This window comes from Peromyscus eremicus, chromosome 1, assembly GCF_949786415.1.
Source record: "Peromyscus eremicus chromosome 1, PerEre_H2_v1, whole genome shotgun sequence".
NCBI lineage: Eukaryota > Metazoa > Chordata > Mammalia > Rodentia > Cricetidae > Peromyscus > Peromyscus eremicus.
The window spans coordinates 187,913,479-187,926,518 of NC_081416.1; the positions used below are offsets into that span (position 1 = coordinate 187,913,479).

General features: G+C 39.9%; 1 pseudogene; it reads right to left on the reverse strand.

Moving 5' to 3' along the window:
* Positions 1-3,831: 3,831 nt before the first annotated feature.
* Positions 3,832-10,853, reverse strand: LOC131903543 (zinc finger protein 54-like; annotated as a pseudogene).
* Positions 10,854-13,040: the final 2,187 nt, after the last annotated feature.

Genomic DNA, 13,040 nt, shown 5'->3' on the forward strand with positions numbered 1-13,040 from the left:
ACAGGTGTTGTCTCTGTAAGGGTGTTACCTTAGTTCAGATCAGCAGTAGGTCTGTTTGCTGTTATGGCCTAGGATTTATGGGCACACAAGAAATTGATAGTAGGAAACAGCTGATATATTAAAAGGCGAATAACATAAAATTTTCCTTGATATTTGACTTCTCCAGGATTTCTTGATCCTTCTAGGTATAGCTTTATCACATAATATGAATCTCTATTTCATATTCTTGAAACGTGCAGCAGCAGAGGAATTATTTCAATGGTCATGCTAGCCCCTGGACCATGCATCTTACAATACCAACTTGCTAGACAATGTGTGTGCAAACTGGCACCACAGTTTATGGACATGAACAAACTCTCATGTTTGGATTTCAAGCCTTCACCACAGAGAGGAAATCATGCTGTAGTAAAACAAAACAAAACAAAACAAAAAAAAAAAACAAAACAAAACAAAACAAAACAAAACAAAACAAAAAACATGACTTGGTGTGGAAACCAAAATAAGACCAAAATGCTTTTACCCTAAAAGTAAGGCCTAAGATTTCTCCTTTTTAGGTATAGGTCATGAGTTACTGGAATAGGCCATGAGTTACTGAAACCAGTCAGCCCAGATTCCAGAAACCAGAAACTGTAAAGTACAGAGTCACAAGGTAGTCAGGAGGTGATGACTGCCGGACCAAGGAATGTCCTCTCCCTGGTTCCCTAGGTAACTGGTTGACCACAGAGTGTCTCAACCCTAGTCTTCATAGTGACTGTTTAATCATCAGATGTCCCCACCTGGGGGCAGCCAATGAGAAATGGTGACAGGCAACCACCACCTTAGAAGGAAGATTGAATCATGATTTCTCTAAGTCCCTAGACACAAGCTAATCAGAAATGTACATGTATGGAAATCCTTTGCTGTTGCAATTTTGTGTTTTTTTTTTCCTTTAAAAGCTGTGCATAATTCAGGCTGGACACTTCCTCCAGCCTCCACTGCACTGGGTGTGTTGGACAAAGTTCCTGCCTAAGCTTATATTGATCATGGATATCCCAAATTAAAACCTGGCTTTTGCATTCCAGTATGCTCTTCTTCAGTGGTCTCTCTAGGGGTCTCGATCTGGGCACAACATTGGGAACTATAGGTTGTAGCAGAATCTATTGGTGTTTTGATAATGATCATGAGCACTAATCCACCATGTAAATACTCATGTTTAAAATTACCAGTTTGTATTACTCTCAAAGTTGGTGAAAGAAGTCTCCTCTGGCAGTAGGTAGTTGGTAATGAATAGTTTCATAACACTTCAAAACCTACTAAGAACAAGCAACTGTGTAAGATTGGGGCAATTACTGTTATATTATGGCTGAGGGTGGGTCCTACAAGTTTACTTTATCTCAGTTGAAGGTGTACTAGCAGTTAATGCAAGCTATATCATTTTAATATAAAGTTTCAAGTAAATTCCAAATTCTTTTTTGAGTACTTCAAAATGAATCCCTGCATGCCCTTGGGGAATTTCTCTTTTTTTTTCCTTATTGTTTTGGTTTTTCCAGATAGGGTTTCCTTGGGTAGCCCTGGCTGACATGGAATTTGCAATGTAGACAATATTAGACTAGAACTCACAGGGATACATCTTTCTCTGCTTCCAGAGAGCTGGGATTAAAGGTGTCACCACATCTTTAGCCTTTGGGGATTTCTACATTGTATGTCAGCATTCTAGTGATGCCATATTCACATCCTATCTCTTCACAGTCAGTTACTATTTTGCTATTTGTATGACTTGACTCTAGTATGTAGATTTTGAAGGTGAATAAAAAGAACTATCAGAGTATTTTTTTCATAATTTTTTTTAATCCCTGCAATTTTAGCATTATCTAAAGGGTTTCTCAAACTCAATGCATTTGGGGAGGTGTAATTTCCAGTGGACAGAAAGACATGGAGAGTATATACTCTCTACCTTTATATAGTTTCTCAGATGTATGAATTTTGTGATGTACAGCACAATTAGAGAGAAAACTAAAGGTTTTGTTATAATTTTTATGTGACTCTATTATAATTTATTTTGGTTTTAACAAAAAATTTATGCAGTCTCGGCTGTTCTGGAACTCAGTATGGAAATAATGATGTCCTCCAATTCACAGACATCTTCTTGTCTCTGTATCCTGAGTGCTGGGAATAAAAGAGTGCATCACCACACCTGGCATTATTATGAATTTTTGGATGCTGAACAAGATAAATGTTTTTATTACATTTTTAACCAGGGGCTAGAGACATGGTTTACTGTGTAAGAGCACTGGTTGCTGTGGAGGGGCCCCAAAACAGCTTGACTACACATTTGCCATGACAGGCTTAGGGGCCTAGACACAGCTTCTGAGACAGCCTTACTGGCAGGCAACACCCAGATCCAGGAAAAGCCTTAAACTGACACCCCCTAGGGATCCACCCAGGGATGAGGAAATACCTAACATTCCAACCATTAGATAAGGTGGCCAGATGTCCTTTGGCCTAGCACACACCTATTTCCCCTTCTTACCAAGATACCTATAGACAATTGTCAGCCAAACAGGGTCCTGAACCCTGGAAATCCCCTCACCCAACCTCTGCTATAATAAAAACCCCACTCCACCTGAGCTTGGGGCTCTCTACTCTCACTACTGTGACAAACAGACAGAGAGACCAAGCTCCAGAGCTTGAAGATAATAAAGGTTCTTTGCTTTTATATACAGGATTCGGTCTCCATGGTGGTCTCTTGGGGGTCCCCGAGATGTGGGCATAACAGTTGCCCTTCCAGAAGACCAAGGTTCAATTTCCAACACACGCACGGCAGTTCACAGTGGTCTGTAACTACATATTCATGGGATCTGCTGACTCCTTCTGTCCTCTGCCCACACTAGCTATACATGTAGTGCACAGACACACTTGCAGGCAAAGCATGCGTACATATTAAAAAAAATGAAAAACTTTCCTCACTGTTACATCTACAGCATTTTTTTTTTTTTTCCGAGACAGGGTTTCTCTGTGTAGTTTTGCGCCTTTTCTGGAACTCGCTTTGGAGACCAGGCTGGCCTCGAACTCACAGAGATCCGCCTGGCTCTGCCTCCCGAGTGCTGGGATTAAAGGCGTGCGCCACCACCGCCCGGCCTACATCTACAGCATTTTATTTTAATATAAACTCCAGGATATTTTTTAAAATGTAAACCTTCACCAGAGACTTTCACTAGTTTCTTATCTTTGTTTCTATTTTGCGTACTGTTGTGATTTGAAAGCAGAGAATACTGGAAAATGCTATGTTACATTATTTGCAATGGTATTGTTGTGCGCAGATCGTGACCCCCAGAGAGACCACCAAAGATGAGCATGCCGGAGTGGGAAAGCAAGGTTTAATTTTGGATATACAATACAAGCCTAGGCAGGGACTTCGCCCAATACATCCAATGCAGTGGAGGCTGGAGGAAGTGCCCACCTATCTGCAAGCTCAGTTTTTAAAGGGAAAAATCACAAGGTTACGTCATTTAGGGGTACTAGTATGGGTACAATTCTGACTGGCTCGCTTCTAGGGGCCTTCTAGAAATCATGGCTTAATCTTCTAAGGGAGTGGTTGCCCGCCACCATTTCTCATTGGCTGCCCTCAGGTGGGGACATTTTTATGGTCAGTTACCCTGGAAACCAGGGTTGGAACATTCTATAGTCCGGCAGTCATTACCTCTGACTACCTTGTGACTCTGGACTTTTACACATCCTGGTTCCTGGAATCTGAACTGACTGGTTTTAGTAACTCATGGCCTGTACCTAAAAGGAGAAATCTCGGGCCTTAGTTTTAGGGTGAAAGCATTTTGGTCTTATTTCTAAGATGGCTCATTTTGGTCTCACAGTATATTTCTGTCCAGTATGAAATTTCTAATGTCTTCTACAATTCAAAATCTGGATAAAGGATGTGTCAGTCTTTGCATTTGTATGCTTTCTCTCCATTATGAATTTTCTGATGTGCTCTGAGGTGGGAGCATGTTGTAAAAGATTTGTCACATTCTTTACAACTTTAAGGTCTTTCTCTGGTATGAACTCTCTGATGTATTCTAAGATTTGACTCCTGCGTAAAGGACCTGTTACATTCCATACATTTGTAAGGTTTCTCCCCAGAATGAACTCTCTATGTCTTCTAAGATCTGTGCAACTGGTAAAGGATTTGTCACATTCCTCACATCTGTAAGGTTTCTGCCAAGTATGAACTCTGATTATTTATAAGACTTGAAAGATTGATAAAGGATATGTCACAGTCTTTGCAGTGGTAAGGTTTCTCCCCAGTATGAATTTTCTGATGTGCTCTAAGAGATGAGTATCTAGTATAAGACTTGTCACATTCCATACATTTGTAAGGCTTCTCCCCAGTGTGAACTTTCTGGTGTTTTTTAAGGGTTGAGTGGTGGGTAAAGGATTTGTTACATACCTTACATTTGAAAGGCTTTTCACCAGTATGGATTCTGTAATGAGTTTTAAGATGTGATAATTCAAGAAAGGACTGACCATATTCTTTACATTTGTGTAATTTCTCTGGAGAATAAATTTTTCTATACCCACTCAATGATGAATAATGGGGAAAGGATCTTCCACACTCATTGCATTTGAAAGGCTTCTCTTCATTATGGACTCTGTGATGATCTTTAAAGTGTGAAGGATTATGAGAAACTTTGCCAAATTCTTGACAAATATGTCTTCCAACAATCTGCATTTTCTGATGTTTCTTGAGAGTGGAAGAGTGGGCAAAAGATTTGTCACATTTCTTATATTTGTAAGGATTGTCTTCACTATGCAATTTCTGATGGCTATGAAATGTTGACAACTGATTAAATGACTTTCCACATTCTTTACATTTGTAAGGTTTCTCCCCAGTATAAAGTCTTTGATGTATATTAAGACTTGAAAGCTGCCGGGCGGTGGTGGCGCATGCCTTTAATCCCAGCACTGGGAGGCAGAGCTAGGCGGATCTCTGTGAGTTCGAGGGCAGCCTGGGCTACCAAGTGAGTTCCAGGAAAAGGCACAAAGCTGCACAGAGAAACCCTGTCTCGAAAAACCAAAAAAAAAAAAAAAAAAAAAAAAAAAAAGACTTGAAAGCTGGGTAAATGATGTTTCAAAAACATTGCACTTGTAAGGTTTAATTTCAATATGAATTCTCTCATGTTCAGTGAGGTTTGAGGCAGTCCTGAAGCATTTCCTACATTTCCCACATTGGTGTGGTGTCTCTCGAATTGCTTGTTGTGAAAGACTATATGCAAAGGTGGAATAGTCATCATATTCTTCCTGCCTATGCTTCTTCTTTGCAGTGTAGAGTTTTTGATCTTGAGTAATATTGGAACACAAATTTAAAGATTTCTCAAGGTCTTCAGATTTGCAACATTCTTCTCCAATGTGCATGCTTTCATACCTGTCTAGGTTTGATGGGTCAGTAGGGGTAGCTCTGTGATTACTGCAACTGTAGTTATTAGAGTTTCCTCTGGTTTCATGTGCTTTATAAAGTGCACATGTGGAGAGATCATGAAGCACTTTGCCAAGCTCATTACATTGATAAGACTCCTTTTCGGTCTTCACATGTTGATAGACAGGATCACATTTGCAATAGTTCTCTAAAAATCAGTACAATTCAGATTAATAGTGCTTATTCCAATGATAAACATGTGATAAATAATTGTCTCCCTAAGTTCTCTTTTAACGTAAGTGAATGTGGAACTACTTAGATTAGAGTTCCCAGTAATGGACATTTTTCATTCACTGTAATTGTATGGATACTCACAACAATAGCACAAAAGCCTTCAAAGGACAGTGATTTACAACAGATATCTCATCTTTATCAAAAATATCTAAGTGGGAAAAAGATGGAAAAATAATTGATAGCTGTCCATTAGCTTTGTGATAGAGCTCACTGAGTGATTATATTTAGAATATATGTCTCTATCTTTAAATATTTCTTCTCAGAAATTGATGAAGAGGAGTTTAATCCAATCCTAGGTTCACAGTATTTATACCTGCTAAGTAATAGGCAGTGAGGAGTACTGTTCAGAAGACCCAATGACCCATGCTAGCTAGAACTTTTAGAAAGAGTACAGAAATTTAAGATAGTACTGCACTCAGTAATTAAAAACACAAAGCAGAGGAATTTAGGTAAGATTTCTCAATTGATATTTGTAGTCAAATACTTCAGTATATTTAGCATTTCCAGATTTTATATCTTGAATTTGTCTCACAAATAAAACTGTTGTGCCCAGATCACGACCCCCCAGAGAGAACACCAAAGACGAGCGTACCAGAATGCAAAAGCAAGGTTTAATTTCGGGATATCCAAATGCAATACAAGACTAGGCAGTGACTTCGTCCAACAGATCCAACACAGTGGAGGCCGGAGGAAGTGCCCACCTATCTGCAAGCTCAGTTTTTAAAGGGAAAAAATCACAAGGTTACATCATTTAGGGGTGCTAGTACAGGTAAATTCTGATTGGCTTGTGTCTAGGAATTCCAGAAATCATGATTCAATCTTCCTTCTAAGGAGGTAGTTGCCCACCACCATTTCTCATTGGCCGCCCCCACATGGGGGCATCTGGTGATTACACAGTCACTATGGAAACTAGGGTTGGGACATTCTATGGTCAAACTGTTACCTAGGGGGCCAGGGAGAAGACATTCCATAGTCCGGCAGTCATTACCTCCTGACTAACTTGTGACTCTGTACTTTTACACTTCCTGGTTTCTGGAATCTGGGCTGACTGGTTTCAGTAACTTCTGGCCTGTTCCAGTAACTTATAGCCTGTAGCTAAAAGGACCAGTCTTAGGCCTTACTTTTAGGGTGAAAGCATTTTGGTCTTATTTTGGTTCCCCAAAAACCATATCATTGCAATAATGGACATGGGACTTTAAGGTATGAGTGGAAATATTATATTTTACTGAGTTAATGGATGAATCTTGGAACCAAGATGAAGGGTGGATGACAACTCTGAAATGGAAAATGGAAAGAGAAAACTAAATAGCATGAAAAAGTTCTTTCTCACTACTAAACTTTGCCTTGTCTCCTGTTGGGTTTTTCAGGACAGCCTAACAGATTTTACATCTTGTGAAGGCAGAACAAACAAAAGATGGGTTAGGAATTCTATAAGCAAAGTGTTCTCACCCACAGAGACCAGGTTGCTGTAATTCTCCAACATCACATCAATGTACAAAGCCCTCTGAGCAGAGTCCAGGCATTCCCACTCCTCCTGGGGGAAGTCCACAGCTACATCCCTGAATGTCAACAGACCCTGAAACAAAAGTATGGTTTGATCATATGCTACCTGGAAGTGCTTTCCATATATAAGGGAGTGAAATGTAGATGAGCGAAGATCATTACTCAAAAAGATGATTTCCAATACAGTCACATTCTATCACGAATGTTCTAACTCTGTGAAAACAGAATGAGACAATAGTCTTACAAGCAGTATACATGAAACAAGAAATACATTTAATGTCTGAACATGGTTATCTATCTGTTGTGGATTCTGTATTTATGTTACACAGGATCACAGCAGACATGTCTCAGAAGAAAAATTCATGATGAGGAATGTGCTTTAAATGTTGTAGATCATGCTAAAATATGATGCAAATAAATCATGTGTGAACTGGGGCCTTACATGACTCTAGTCTAACAGACTCAATTAAGATGTCTAAACTCTAGGTACAATGCCACACCATTAAACATCAAAGAGGTACGTATAGGCAACAGAATACATGATTGATTTTATAGACAAGGAGTTTTGTTTTTTTCCACATTAGAAAGGATTGTAACAGCACCACATACTGTCATTTTAACATTAATATTTAAGATAAGTAGTCTATGCAATTAATTTTATGATAATATTTAGACCACTAAACAGAAAAATCTGCATCAATCATATTTGGTATAATCCAAAATTTCCCTAAGAATATGCATAAGGCAACAGAGACAAATAACAGTTTGAGAAGTTTGAAAGAATTTTTCTCTTCACTCCCAAAGAGCAATAAAAATTGAGGGAAGTTCAAAAACAAATAAAAAAATCTTTAAGGTATAGGTAAGAGAATCTGTACTAGTGACATATTAGATAAGGCTCATACCAAGAATTTACCAAAAATTTAATTAATTAAATACTGAGTCTTGTATAATATTAGAGGGACCAGCCTTAATATTATACATCCCAGGGACTCAGAAGAGAGAAATACTAACGGCAAGGACTATTTTCAGGAAACAGAATCTCAGCACACCGAGCTCTATAGTCCACTTGCTTTAATTCCTCTGGCATAACATCCTTTATATACAGCTTCAGTTCTGTTCTCGTGCCTAGCTCCTTTCTTGCCTGATTTCTCTCTATATTTATCCACTGCTCCTTCTAAGTTCTATCTTAATTCTCTCGTCTTAACTCTGCCTCATCTAGGTCCTTTTCATCTTGTTCTTACACAGCTAGTGCTTCCCCATATGACTCTTCCTCATTTTCCATCTCGTCCCTCTAGTACTCTCTTCTAGCCCTTTGATCTAGTTCTTCCCCATCTCAGTTTGTTCCTCTCAAGTTCTTACCCATCTAGTTCTTCCATTCTCTTTTCTCTTCTCTGTCTTCCTGTGCCCTGGGAGTCCCGGTACATAAGCACTTACAAGCATTATTCCCTTAGCTGTGCAGAGCCAGGCTTCCAGGGTCAAATGGAGGGGTGATAAGAATCACATAGAAAGGCAGTAGTTGTTAATTATCATTTGCCACCCCAAAGGGAAGTGACCAATGGGGAAATGAATTAACTAAAGGCTAAATTTGGGTAATATCTAAGAAGAGGGATCTTATGTGCTCCACTATAGTCTTAAATGTGATTGGTAGAAAATGTTAAGAATCTGTAAGTTGCTAGGTCAATGGGAGAAAATAAAACTGTCTTCTTTTTTTCCTGTGGCTCCTATCTGTCCAAGCTATCTGCCGTTTTTCTCCAGAGCAGGGGAAATTGTGCTTAGTCACTAGGCAACCTGTGTACAGCTAGATGCCTCTGGTGATAGTTAAAGGGAGATCTGGAACTAGAGGTAAGATTTGGGAAAGGAGGAAGTTAAGCTTAATTGGCACATCCGCCAGGCCTTCTCAAACAGGGAGTTTGGACACTTAAGTCTGTTCTTAGAGAGTACAGAGGTATTTCTGATAAGGTACTTTCCTCCATCTGGGGATGGACCTGGCCGGATGCTACCAATGACAATAATTATAGGGAGGCTTGAACTGGGGTTCTGGCTGAGCATAGCTGTCAGTGCACAAGGTTATCTAAATATTCCTAGAAGTGGTTAGGTAAGGAGCTAAAGGTCTATAAAGTTAGTAAGGCTGTAAGAAAGGAGGGACCGAGCTAAATTCCGTAAAGCTATTACTTAATATCCACCTGGCCTAGGCGGTGTCTCCTTGTGGAATTTACCTTAAATCAGGAGACTTTCATGTGGACTGTTATTACTGTTAGTCCTTGAAAGCCTTTCCTGAGGCTGTTCTCCAAATGACTGGAATGTGTCCGGAGAGTGATCAGTCCACACTGTTAGCCCTTCTTAGGGAAAAGTCAATTGGGAAAACTATGAAGGCACACATGATTTTCATAACAGAAGGCAGCTGATATATAACAAGCCAAATAACACCAAAAGCTCCTTGGAATTTGGCTTCCTCTGGAGGAAATCCTTGATCCCTCCAGGTAGTGGCTTTGCCATAACCCGCTGAGTTCTTATGATATATTCCTGCGGCCCGCAGCAACTGAGGAAACAAAACTGCAAATCAACAAATGGGCAATGAACTAAATAGACACTTTTCGAAGACAGAAACTCAAATGGCCAACAAACATTGAAAAAGCATTCAGAATCCCAAAAAGAGTACCATGGAAGCACAAATGAAAACTTCTTAGAAATACTGCCTCCCCCCAGGCAGAACGGCTGTCACCAACTAACCTGACAACAAACGTTTGAGGGGATATGGAGAGAAAGGCAGCCTTATTCACTGTTGATGGAGGGGAGGATACAAATTAATAGTATCTTTAGTGGGGATCAGTTTGGAGATTATTGAAAAAAAATGAACGGAGAAGTAGTAACATATTGTAGTAGGTGGCTATTTGAACCATGACCTGAAGCACCACCCCTAGTAAGGTAGCAGGTCAATGTTACACCTGCCTATGATCTTGAAGTACATTCCTCTGGGATGTGGCCACTGGGGGGACCCTTAAGACCTGGGATGCACATGTGCTGTCTCTCTTGGCTACCTCATGGTTTTGGATGCTGGTATGCATAAGCACAGAGAACTGAATTGGACCATGCCTCACCCTTCCAGTATCCTGCAACAAATTCCTTTATTCTGTCTTTTGAGTCAACCCCCCAATATATTCCTTTGATCATTAAGTAGGCTCCGTGGATTGTTAATGATATAATCCCATTATCTGGCACCCAACTCCCCTATGTGGGAGTGTGGGTTGGCCATTCCTGGCTCTCTACCCATGCAGATAGCTTCCATGGATTGTGAGCAGCTTCCACAATCTGCTGCGTACCAGCTGCAGCACAGATTTCCTGCCTTCCATGTGTGCACTGCTCCCTTCCTTCTTCCTCCCAAGTCCCTGTGTCTGTGTCCTGTATGCCATAGCATACTTGTATCCATTACATGTCACTGAGTACATCTAGTGTGTGGGAGCATGAGAGGAGTCTGAGCACCTGCCCGGCCCTCTGGCCTCCATTTGCGGTGTAGCTTTACCCACCACTGCTGGCTCCTGTGGCCACTGCACACCTCCGTGGCAGGCTGAGCTTGACCCCAGCAGCTCCACTTGTAGTGCACAAGGCAGCGGCTGAGTCCGGTCTGTGGCTGCATCCCTGTCCCATACGCACACAGCCGATTTTGGCACATGCCAGTAGGACTTTCTTGATAGCGGCCTTAAGCCCAATATAGGTCAAGGCTTCACATGAGCTGCTTCAGGGCTACACCTCTGACACCTGCTGGCTGAACAGCGCTACTACACCCAAAAAATCATCACGAGAACTGGGACACCAGCCCTCAAGGTTTCATCTAAGGTAAAATTACTCGATAATTTCACACCTTAAAACTGATTAATAAATATATTAATAAAAATTTCTTAACTAATTTTAAATATTTCTAAAAAATGGCAGAATATTACATCTCAAGAATTAATTTTTTTTGCTTGTATTATGAATGAATTTTTACAGAATATATGACCTTCCTAGTATGTATATAATATTCACTATTATGGCATTTAGCATAATAATTCACATCATATCACTGAAAAATTGGCTTAATAATAACACCAAAAGTGAGGCATTAATGGAATTGATACAGGGTTTACAAGGTAGTAATGAAGACTTAAATAAAAGGATTCTTTCTTTGGAATCTGCTAACTTACCCCAAGAACTTCGGTCCATTAATAATAACTGTACAACCAGATTTAATTCTATTGATAATAAATATGAATACTTAATGGATAAAACAATAAATCTTCAGAGCAATGTTAATGCTATTCAAATAATTTATAAGGAGGAAAGATTATCACTAATTGGTAAAACAAAGTCTATGGAAATATATGTTTCAAAAGAACATAAAAAGTTGCATGATTCAGTGAAATCTCTAGAATCCTGTATAACAGAGTTGGTTCAAATGCTGTAATAGACTGTAGATGCTTGCTTTCAAGCTCTGGAAGAATCTCTCAGTAAAAATGACAAAAAAACCTAATAAGTAGAATGTCAAGGCCATACAAGTCATAACATCACCATTTGGCTGTCACTATCCATGAAAAGCCAGCAGATGATAAACATCCTGAGCAATATGTAGAATATATTTTGCAGGTGATTCTTATGAGAGATTTAAAAAACATCAAGGAAGCAGTGGTCACCTATGGTATACACTCAACATATGTAAAATAGATGTGTGACAGTTGTGTAGTTTGGTCTCTTTTTAAGGCTCCTAGAAGTGAGATCAGGACCTGTCCCTGGTACTTAACTGGGCTTGGGTAAACTGTTTTCCATGCTGTATTGCCCAGCCTTGATACATGGGGAGGAACTCAGTCCTACCTCAAGTTGATGTGTCATGCTTTGTTCAAGCCCGTGGAAGGCCTGCCCCTTTCTGAATGGGGATGGAGAAAGAGTGAATGGGGAGGGGGTAGATGGAGTCAGGGAAAAGTAACAGGAGAGGACGGAGGGAAAACTGTAGTTGATATGTAAAATACATTTTAAAATTTTAATTATATAAACTTAAAAAAACACTTCAAATGTACTGGTGCTCCCTCACCATTTTGAATCTTAAAGGATTAGTGGTCATTTCTTCTGGGCCTTCCCATTGTTGAGGATTAGGTTTTACACAGCATACCCTCTCCAGCACTGCAGTTTCTCTGAGCCTTAAAATGCCTTCTTTAACCCTAAACCAAGGGATATCAGGCATTTCCAACTCCCTTTCAGTAGGTCCTCTGTTGACACATGCTTCAGCCAACCATTCCAATAAACTTCTAACTCTGTGAGCTTCCATATTAAACGAAAAATCTCCACTCAGAGGGATATCAATAAATTCAGTCTGATCTAGTTTTATGTTCCTTCCACCATTTTCCCACACCATTGAAACCCATTTCTACACATATTCCCAGACTGATGTTAGAATCAATTAGCAAAATCATTAAGTCCTTTAGTAGTGTAGTACACCTCCTCATAGACTACATATTCTACTGCCCCACCATGACCCTACTTTGGTGTAAGTTTATTTATAGATTTAGAGGCAATTATGGTGAACCCCGAGGAACATCAGTATTATCTTGCCTGGCATTTCTTCCAGAGAAATCAATTCTGGCTTAGCAGACAATGAAGGATTAGTTTCCTCATCAAATGTGGAAAAGGCAGTATTTCAAGGGGTGGGGTTCTTGATACTATTTCCTCAGGTAAGATAAAGAGCAAAAGCTTCATTCTTCCCTGTCCTTATATGGGCTTCCAGGAGAATGTGTGGCCTAGAGTAAAGGTGTAACTTCCAGCATCAAGATTGTTGTCAAAGGTATATGTCTCCAGCCTCAAAGGTCTTAAGTACAAGTGGATTCACCCC